Consider the following 11040-nt stretch of genomic DNA (forward strand, 5'->3'; position numbering starts at 1 on the left):
CCACTTAGATATAGTTTAAAACGGTAAACACAGCTGTGATTTTTAGTTCAGTAAGACGGTGAACATGGGATAGATATCAAAGCTTCATAGCTTGATTAAAAAGATAAGCCACTATTTGACTGTGGTTGTATGTCGTTTCCATCATACTAACTAGATTCATGGATATTTTCAACTTTAGCCTTACACTTGAGAAGTTAAACTGTGGTTCAGTATTTAAACTGCCGATGTTACATATCTGATGTTCTGTGTGCCGAGTAAAGGTACTGTGTAAGGAAGACATTTGCAGTGCTTCTTGTCTTGTGATGATTCGAGTGTATAGTAGTTATGGAAAGAATGTGTATATATTATTCATCTGCTAAAGAGAATGGGTTAATTGATCTTTCACAGGAGCCAAATACATTTTTTTCAAAACTTGAAAACCAAAGGTCATCGTGAGTGCCCGCAAGGTAGCGAAAGTTGATTACATTTGGAACTTGCATCTATAGCAGTGCGAAAAACCCTTTGGAATATAAAGACATGGCATTAACTTAGGCCAAAATCCATTTCGTTTCTTTTAAATGCAGTATATAGGAGCACTAGCGAGTTGAGTTCAGTATGGCCTCCCCTGAAATGGCCAGCGTGTTTCCCAAACCAAACGCAGAGAGAATCTGGACACCTCCCCCAGCTTTACTGCAGTTGTAAAATCAAACCTTCTAGACCCGGTGGTTCCAGTTTACTGGGTATTGCCAGCTGGGTTCTTGAGTCATAAATTAAATGTAAGTTAAGTGCTCTGAGCTGGATGCTTTCTCCTTGTACTTGGCCTCCTTCCCTTTCCCCCATGTTGCTAGTCTGGAATTATAATTCGCTCCAATAGTTACCTTTGACCCCATTCATTTTCCTCCTTTCTTCTTGAGTCTTGCAAAAGGAGACTGGACCTCTGTTTCCATATCACAACCAGAACCCGGTATTGGGCCTCATGTGCTCTGCTCTGAAGATTCTGCCAATTTGTTAGCAAATGACAGCATGGAAACCAGAGTTTTACTTCTATGCAAAATAACAGCAGTTCAACCAGGATTCTTACCTTTTCCTTCTCGGAATCTGGAATTTCTAGCTTTCCAGTAACATAAATAGAATAAATAATAATACTAGGATGTTCTCATGACAGCATCCTTGTGCTTCTCGACCTTGATGTCAGCGGCTAGACTAATTTCCCTATGCTCTCAAAATAGCAAAGTGCATTGATATATACAGAGAAATGCCTGAATAGGGCAAATAAAGTAATATAGATTAATAGTCTATTATTATAGTCTTTATACAAAAAATAACACTTTGGTGTACGCTCAAAGAGCAATAGAATGCAATAAGTCGCCTAGGTTTTTCTTTATTTCAGTTCATCTGCCAGATGCACAAGGGTTATTGGCCATCGCTCACCCCCTCCTTCTGAACACGTGCGCTCTTCGGATTCCGGCCATCAGCCTTGCAAACAGAAATGGTGTGTGTTTCCAAGCACCTTGCCACCATTGTGGCCAGAACCCACTCGTAGGATAATGTGCGATAAGCAGCCTTCTTGCTGTGAACGTTTGTTGGGCAGTTCCCTTCCATAGAGCTGTAGACTTCAGCGTTCAGGGAACACTCAAAACTGACAGTATCACAGGGTTTCGCGCGTCAGAAATTTCACTGAAAAGACGAAACTTAAACTTGTCCGATGTCAAATCAGTGACAGGAAAATGAAAATGAAGTTAATTGTGAAGATAATATTTGAGCTTTGGTTGGACACTTTAGCATATGACTAGAAAATGCTTTTTTAAAAAAGAAAGCGTCTTCAGATTCCTTGTACATTCTGCAATTAATAGACAATTAAATGTTGATTCTTAAGAAAGCCTTAACTATGGCAGAAACTTTTTAACCTTTTATAGCCGAATAAATAAAAACTTGTAATTCCATTTCTTAGTGTTTGAAAGGTGTCGGTGAGTCAGGTGTATCTCCACGTAGGTCACACCCGTGAGGCTGATTTGACGAGGGTCTGTTTCATAAGTAATGCTTCCTTACATGCCAAGGAGCAGATCTAATCAATCTCTCCCGATTTCTCTATGTCTGAAATTCCTCAGCTACCAGATATTCTGGTTTAAAGAAATGCTAGCAAGATTTCCATGGTCGGTGTTGTGTGTGGGGAACACAGCAGCATCTCAGGAAGATGCCATGTGGGGTCTCCGTGTTGCCCAGGCTGCTGCTTAATCATTTTAAATTACAAGCCGTGGTTCTGAGTGCAAGGCAGTAGGAAGCTCCAGGTTTTATACCCTCTAAGACCAAACCCGTTCGTGGTGTGACCAGTTTTCTACATCTGGCGGAGGGCCCTGTCTCCCTCCTTTGAAATAGGATTCACACCGCCCGGATGATTGCATTTGGACTTTTCTATTCTGCTCTACAGTCAGCCACCCTACCACTCCTCTTTTCCAGCAGATTTCTAATGTTCCGCGATTCAGATTGTTTTGCTACTTTTTACCTGTCTCCGCATTTCTGCAGGCAGCCCTGAAAACCCTTTGTTGATTCAGAGGGTTTGCAAAGAAATGCAGTTCAACTCTGGTAGTGGGGTGTCTCTCACACACGCCCACACCCCTCCCCAAGTTTCAGGATGAGAAGCTAGAAAACACAACAATACAAATGGAACCAAAATCTTGGAGGCTAATAGCCTCGACCCAGAAGATGACCTTGACCCTTAACCATTGTACTCATTACACAAAATATTTAAACTCTTCATGTGCATATAATACTTGCTTCTGCTTCCATTGTTTCAAGCTCATTGGTCTTTGTGGTAGTTGTATTTGTCTTTGATAGCTACAAGCTGAAAAGGTACTTTTATCAACAAGGTTTCTCAAACACATTTACAAAACCATCTTTGAGGAAATCTAGAATGTTTCCTGGCAACAGCATTTGGAGTAGGAATCGTTATTTTCCCATTGTGGTGTCGTCTGTGAGTAACCATCGTAGTGACTCTTTGGTTCATTGTCGGTGTTGTTTTTATTTTTAGTCTCTGTGTGACCCACCAGTGGCAGGGGGTTCCAATCCCCTCTCTTTGTTTTTTTGCATTTGTCTGTGTGTAGGATTGCCAGATAAAATACAAGGCACCCAGTTACATTTGAATTTTGGATAAATAGTTTGTTAGCTTAATGCTTCATGCATTATTTGGCATATATTTATGGTAAAAAAAAAAGTTATTTGAAATTCAAATTTAACTCAGCATCCTGGCTTTTTGCTTTGTTTTATTTTGTTTTACGAAATCTGGCAACCCTATCAATTTGGTCATGGGAAATCGCTCACAGCATGTAAATCCTTCTAGTCATCACTGTCTTTCACGTGGAACGGAAGACCTTTTTTCCAACACCTTCTACTTTCCAAAAGAGGGCGTCAAGGAACTTCACCTGCCTGCATGGTGGGTTTCTATTTAAGACATCTTTATGATTATATTTAACCTGTAATTGTGCTTTGGCTAAATGTCTAACAGTACTTGTAACTGTTTAATATTCAATAAAAACATTTTTAAAGTATACGGTGTCTGGAGAGCAGTCCACTCTGAAGTGTCTTCATTTCCCTGTTTGTTCATTTCAGCCGATCAGCCTTAACACAACTGAGCGCCAAGCGTCAGCATACCAGTAACGACTGTCCCTCTGCTCTTCCTGCCGAGATCGTGCCGACAGTGCCTCACCCTCATCTCTGGGCTCACAGGGGAGTTAGCCAAGTGCAGCAGAAGCACAGCGTCCTTCCAGAAATAGCTCTTAAGTAAATAAAAATTAAAAAAAAGAAAAACATAGCTCTGAAATGAAGGGGCATGGGCTCTGGCGCAGACCTCTCGCCAGCTCCCGGGGCAGTTCAGAGGCCTGGCACCGCTCACTCTGCGGACTCAGTCCCTCCCCTGTTCGCAGCACGAGACCCACCTCTTGCACAGCGTCTGGCCCCCGGCATGAAGGAAATTGTTTCCTTTTCTTCCATTCTCCTTTCTCTGTGCCTAGTGACTCATTAGGTAGCAGATTGGAAGCTAGAATTTCATCTGTAACTTCTTTGCCAGAGGGAGTGTCAGAGTCACAAGGAGACAGAATTAAGTACTTGAAAGCATGTTAATAACCCTACAAATAACAAGACCCATCCCTGCGCCCTAATTGTTAGGAGTGAGTTGGACAGTTCAGGAGTCAAGGCCAGGGTCCCCAGCAAGACAATATGGCGTCAGGACAGCTACAATGAAACAGCACTAACATCCTATTCTGCAGCTTAGGCAGGACCGCACCAGCATTCTGCTTTGCAGCCTTTGCAGAACTGACTTCTACAGAATGTCCTAAAATGAGGCAATACACCAAAAAGCATTTGTCAATATCATGGGCAGGGGGCAGTTGAGACATAAGCCACCGCTGCCCCCCGATGTCAGCAAAAAAGACCACAGGTTGACATTAACTTAATAGGCTGACAGATCCATGACCAAAGCCCGGTTTGACATGACTCAGCATACCCTGATGGCTTAAGAAAGTTCTGCAAAAGAGCTCATAAAAAACCCTAAACTTAGAAACTCTGGGGGCAACCCTCTTGGGCCCCCTTCCTCTCCAGGAGCTTTATACTCTTGACCAATAAACTTTGCTTTGCTACCCAACACTTCATCTGGTCTACCTCTTCATTCTTCAAAGTGGTGGGACCAAGAACCCAGGGCACTAAGGCAGAGAATTCCTGCAACATGATGATGAGCCAGGTACTTCGTATATACGTTGTCATTAATAATTCCAACATTCCACAGAGTGGGAAATTTAATCCCCATTTTACAGATAAAGAAACTGAGACTCGGAGGTGAAACACAATTTATGCCCCAGAATTCTTTCCAATATAGACTTTGGCACCTGTTGATAGGCACCAAGCATGACTGTATCTGAGGTTTCCAAATTTCCATGTTTAAATGGGCACAAAACCCAGCAGTGACCCTACTACATGGTTTTATATCGTCAGTGCCTCACGGGAAGATCAGATTCTAAATGCCATTAGACTCAGGGTTTTCCTGCGGCTTTTGCCAGTGTTAGAAAACAGAAATTATAGATTGTGTTTTCTTAAATATGTCTTTCTGATAGTCCTTTATTCATGTATAGAAATGCAACCAGTTTCTGTATGCTGATTTTGTACCCTGTGCCTTTACTGAATTCATTTATTCTAACAGTTCTTTTGGCAGAGTCTTTCACAACGCCTTTTTAAAATTCAACGCCAAAGGCACGATCCACGAAAGAAAGAAACCGATAGGCTAAACTTCATTAAAATTTAAAAAAAAAAAAAAATTCTGTGAAAGACACCGTGGAGAGACGAGAAGACAAGCCACAGCCTGGGAGAAAAGTTTTTGCAAAAGACACATAAAGTTCTGCTATCCAAAATATACAAAGAGTTCCTAAAAACCCAGAGTTAAAAAATCGAACAAGCCGAGGAAAACCGAGGCCAAAGTTCTGAACAGAGACCTCACCAGAGAAGAGAAATGCATGGCAAGTAAGCATATGAGAAGATGTTCCACAGAACCAGTCATTAGTGGAATGCAGACTCAAATAACAGTGAGAAAGCAGTACATGCCCGTTAGAATGGCCGAAATCCCCAAAGCTGGTGAGGATGTGGAGCAACCGGAACGCCCATTCATCGCCAGTGGGAGTGCCAAACAGTAGAGCTGCTCTCAAAGACAGTTTCGCAAGTTACCTACGTGCTCATAACCGTACAATTCAGCCACTGTGCTCTGAGCTGAAAGCTACATCTGCACAGAAACCTGCACATAGATGTTTATGGCAGCTTCACCCACAACTGCACCAACTCAGAAGCAACCAAGATGTCCTTCAGCAGGTAAAGAAAAAAGCTGCATCACAGGCAGACAATGGGATGTTTTTCAGCTCTAAAAAGACGTGAGCTACCAAGCCATGAAAGACACGAAGGAAGCTTGAACGCCTACTGCTAGAGAAACCAATCCGAAAAGGCTACACACGGTGTAATTCCACCTCAATGACATTCTGGGAAAGGCAAAACTGTGGAGACGGTGGAAAGGTCAGCGAATGCCAGTGGTCAGGTGGGAAGAGAGGGGGAAAGAGGTGGGGCACGAGATTTTTGAGAGCAATGAACACAAGTCCAGGATGTTGTGATGTAGACGCGCGTCACAGTATGATGGTCCAAACCCGTACAACGAACAGCACCCAGGAGTGAACCCGGATGTCAACTATGGACTTGGGGTTATGAAGGTGCGTCAATGCAGCTTCACCCACGAACAAATGCGCCCCTCTGGTGGGGGCCGCTGACAATGGGGGAGGCCACATGTGTAGGGACAGTGTGTATAGGGCAGATCTCAGTACTTTCCAGTTTCGCTCTAAGTCTGAAGCTGTTAAAGATTCAGTCTATTTCTAAAGAGAGAGAAATGAGGATAGAAATGTGTTCTAGCAAAGGATAGCTAGATGATAGATGGATAATAGATGGATAGACTTTCTCTTTTAATAGAGATAAGAAACCTAGAGAGGCACATGAAGAAATATTAAATTAAAATAGTTAATTTTGACCTAACTCCTTTGACTTCAAAGAGGTGATTAGTGTAAACAAAATGAAAGAATCCTGGTATTTTCAGTTAGTTTGAAACTGGGGAGAACAAAGGGGAAAAGCAGAAAATTCTGTTTCCTCTGCTTTGGACTAAGAGCTGGATTTTATAGACCAGTGCTCCAAAGTTGAGACCCAGGGGGATTATGAGGAAAAGGGAACAGTAATCCAGATGAGCTCATCTCCTCTGGGCTCACCAGTGTATTACAGTAAAATACAAGTGACAGTCCTTCTCGGGGGTGGGGACCCGGCCACAGGGCGAGCGGCTTTGTTCTCTGTCTAAATAGTCTTTAAAGTAAGGCAGAATAAAAAAAAAATTTAATTAAAAAATAAAGTCAGGCAGGATAATATATACCCAAAAGAACTGAAAACAGGAACTCAAAATAGGTATTTGTTAAAAAAAAAAAAAAAACAAGCAAAAACACTATTATAAGCAAAGACAAAAGACAATGGGAAATGTTTGGAATTCATACTATGGACAAGGGGCTAATCTCTTCCATACAGAAGAGAGTTCCTGAAAATCTGTAAGATAAAAAAAGACAATCAGTGATGAACACACACTTCATCGAAAAAAATACAAATGGTTCTTGAATACATAAAAGTGTTCTAGCTCAGAAGAAAAGAAATGCAAATTAACATAGTAAATTAATGCAACTTACCTATTAGATTAACCCAGGAAGGTTTATGACAAAGTGAGTATTTGGGTAAAAAAGCAGTGTGTGGGGAGAGAAATTACATAAATATAAACACCACATCCATTTCTATTGGACATAGCACGTTCTCTAACCCGAGGGCAACAAAACAATAACCATCACATAGAATAGTTAAAAAACTAAAACCTAGCCACTTGGAAGTTTAAAACCCTCTCCTGTACCATTCTTGAGCTAAAGAAGAAATAAAAAGTGAAATTATATACTATTTAAAAATAATTCATTGATACTCTATTATAAAATATTATGCAGTCATTAAAAAGGGTGAAGGAGGGGCGCCTGGGTGGCTCAGTGGGTTGGGGCCTCTGCCTTCAACTTGGGTCATGATCCAGGGTTCTGGGATCGAGCCCCGCATTGGGCTTTCTACTTAGTGGGAAGCCTGCTTCCTCCTCTCTCTCTCTCTCTGCCTGCCTCTCTGCCTACTTGTGATCTCTGTCCGTCAAATAAATAAATAAATTTTTTTTTAAAAAAAGGGTGAAGGAGAACAGTATATACAGACACGGGACATCTCCAGAGCGTGCTGTTAGGGGATAAGGCAGGCTGTGTGTGGATTAACAGGTCTACGCAGCACCCCCTGGGGCAGGAGGGTCTGACTGAGCAAAGACACGTACTCTCTCATCTATTGCTTTATGCCTTTGCACCTCAGAAGAGAGGAATGTGATTCCTTAGTTTCTGTGGTCTGGCCTGGTGCCATCCCTGACCTGGGGCGACAAGAGTAAATGTCCGGCTGATCACACTGAGGGCAGGGCAGGAGTAACAAGGAAGAACAAGAGAAAAAATTCTGCTAACAGTATTAGGCTGTCAAACACATACATGTATACAGCACAGAAACGCAAGTCTCAAAGTAAGGACACTGCTCGTTTTGGTTGCGGAAAATTCAAGAAGTGGGATGCGGGGCTGGGATACGGAGGAGGAACGTTCCATTTTTACCCCTAAGTATTTGTGTTCTTTGAAATTTGGGGCAGTGAGCACATTTCCATATATGAATATTTGAACAGCTTTATTGGCATTTAATTTATGTGCCATAAAGTTTACCCATTTTGAGCGTGCAATTCAGTGATCTTAAGGAAGTTGACTAAATTTAAGGGTTGTACGACCACCACCGAAGTAGTGACGCAAAGTCAGCTTGGAACTCTGATGGGCTTGGAACTCTGATGGGAGACACCTGGAGCTTCAAGGCCAAGTTCGGTGGGAAGCCTTGACACCTTGAAGGAACCAAATCCCTGGGTTATTGCCCTGAGAAGGCTCGGTTCCCTGCTTTCACAAGAGATCCAAGCACGGTATCCAGAAGACTCCCTATTCGGAATGCCGGTAGCCGTGCAGTTCTCGGGACCGAGATGGCCCCTTCACTAATTCCTGCGAGACAGAGCTCACACTGAGACACGTGGATCCAGGGGCTGGACAAAACCTTTAGGGAACAGACAGTTATGAAATCCCCAATCTCAAGGGTAACAAGACTTTTCTCTAAAGACCTCTCCTCCAAAGTCACATAGAGAAACTGATCCTTTTCACCTGTTTCTAATCCCTTTCTATGCCTCTGCTCATCTACCCTCTCACTAACAAACCTCTGTCCCCGGGAGAGGACGCCCATCCCGCTGGTCAGAACTCAGGACATCCATTGGACCACATTTTTCTCCCCCTGGGTGAGGTTCCTATGCCTCTAGGTTAACATGGTTTTCTTGGGGCGCCTGGGTGGCTCAGTGGATTAAGCCGCTGCCTTCGGCTCGGGTCATGATCTCAGGGTCCTGGGATCGAGCCCCGCATCCGGCTCTCTGCTCCACAGGGAGCCTGCTTCCTCCTCTCTCTGCCTCTTTCTCTGCCTGCCTCTCTGCCTACTTGTGATCTCTCTCTCTGTCAAATAAATAAAATCTTGAAAAAAACAAACAAACATGGTTTTCTTGTTCTTTCTCCTGCCACAAAGCCCTTCCCTTCCCTTCTCTACCAGCAACTAGGAAGGTTAACTTAGTAGGGGGCTGGCTCTTTTCAGCTTAGCCCTTTTGGGTTCACGGAGTAAGTTGTTGGTCTAAGCTGGGTTGTCCGACTCAGGTCTCATCTAAGAGCCCATTGCCGGGACGCAGCAGCTTCGTGCCAATCTGATGATGTCACTAATAACACTCTTGGATGAAAATCCAGTCCAAATCTCCCCATCCTCACAGGCATGATATGTGCTCCAGAGAAGCGGGGGAAGGAGTTTTAGCAAGGGTTCGTGGGAACGTGTCTCTTACCCAGAGACCCCCGGAGCGACCCAGTCCACGTGACTGTTTCAGTAGCTCTGAATCCTACTGGTGGAGAACTCAGCACACATTCTCTCTAGCCAGCTGTCCTCGGTCTCAGGCCCTCGGCTGATCTCTGTGGCCCTCACTGTGTAGCTGGGAGGACAGCCTGGGTGGCCACCGATGTAAAAAGGTGTAGTGGTATGCAGAGGGGGGGGTCCTGAAACCAGGGCTTACCTCAAACCCTCCTATCTCTCTCTGTTCCCTCGCCGAATGGTGCTTTTACAGCTTTCTGCTTTCTAGTATTTCTTTAACTAAGACTAGGTGTACCTTGTGAGGTTTTCTGGATCAGATGGGGCCATTGATAGCGTGCAATGTGGTTGAAAGCTGTTTCAGTCCTTGGAGGAGATCTTAGATGACAAATGTCTCTCAATTAAGAGTGAAACTTGAGGTTCTCGTGTTTTCTTGAGTCTGAGAGGCTTGACACTGCCTTCAACCAGTCTAGTAGAGAGGAAGAGACATTGTGACTTCTGAAACCAGATCACAGAAACAGGTGTTGGCTTGAAAGCGTCCCGCCGCTTCTCTCTTGAGAGAAAGACTGCTCCGGGAGACAGTCACAACGGAGCTCAGCTGGAAGGCATGGACTGCCCATCCATGAGTGTGCCGTTTTGGAAGGCCAGCCTAACCGCCTTCAGGTGACAGCATGACAAGCCGTCACGGACTGTGACCGCCTGAGACACCAAGGGACAACTGCTCAGCAGAGCCTTTCCCAAGTTTCTAATCTAAAAATTCGTGAGCAAAATAAAGTGGTTATTGGTTTACACAACGAAGCTCTTGGGTAAATTGTAGTAGTCACAGTGGCCATACTTGAAACCTTTGGTCTGGAAGTTGAATGGGAGGGGGAGGGGAGACAGAGCTGTATCAGGCATTCCTGAACTAGGTATGAGTCAGAAACCGCCTCTGGGTCTACAGGGTCTCTGATTCTGTAAGTTCTAAGTGGGCCCAAGAATCTCTATTTTGTAAACAATTTCCCACAGTACAAAAGGATGTAAATCCCATCCCTCCACCTTGGAGTCTCTCCCATCTGTCACTTCATTTTTCCTCCTATTTCTGCCTGTTTCTCCAGCTGAAATCAGGATCATGTAGCCATGTTCCTCACAACCCCCGCTGGTGTTCTGAGATTAAATGTAGATTAATCTGTGGAGATATAGTATCTTTTCAGTATTAAGTCTGTTTATCTGAGAGCATAGTACATCCTTTGCTTTTCTCAAGTGATCGTATATGTTCCTTGATAAGGCTTTAGAGTGTCCACCGTCTGGGTCTTGCCTGTCTCTGGCAAAGTTTACTGTAGACTCTTCGTCTTTAAATTATATGGTACATGGGAATTACTACTTCCATCTTATTTTAGATTTTTTTTTTGGCCTAAGAAAGTTACTGAATTTTTCCTATTAATGTTACAGTCAAGCACTCACTGACTTCTCCTCTTTCTGACGGTCGTTCAGTTGATTCTCTTGTGTTCTTCTGACACGTTTCATCTGCAAACAATTTGGCTTCCC

Source organism: Meles meles, chromosome 2, assembly GCF_922984935.1.
Source record: "Meles meles chromosome 2, mMelMel3.1 paternal haplotype, whole genome shotgun sequence".
Lineage (NCBI taxonomy): Eukaryota > Metazoa > Chordata > Mammalia > Carnivora > Mustelidae > Meles > Meles meles.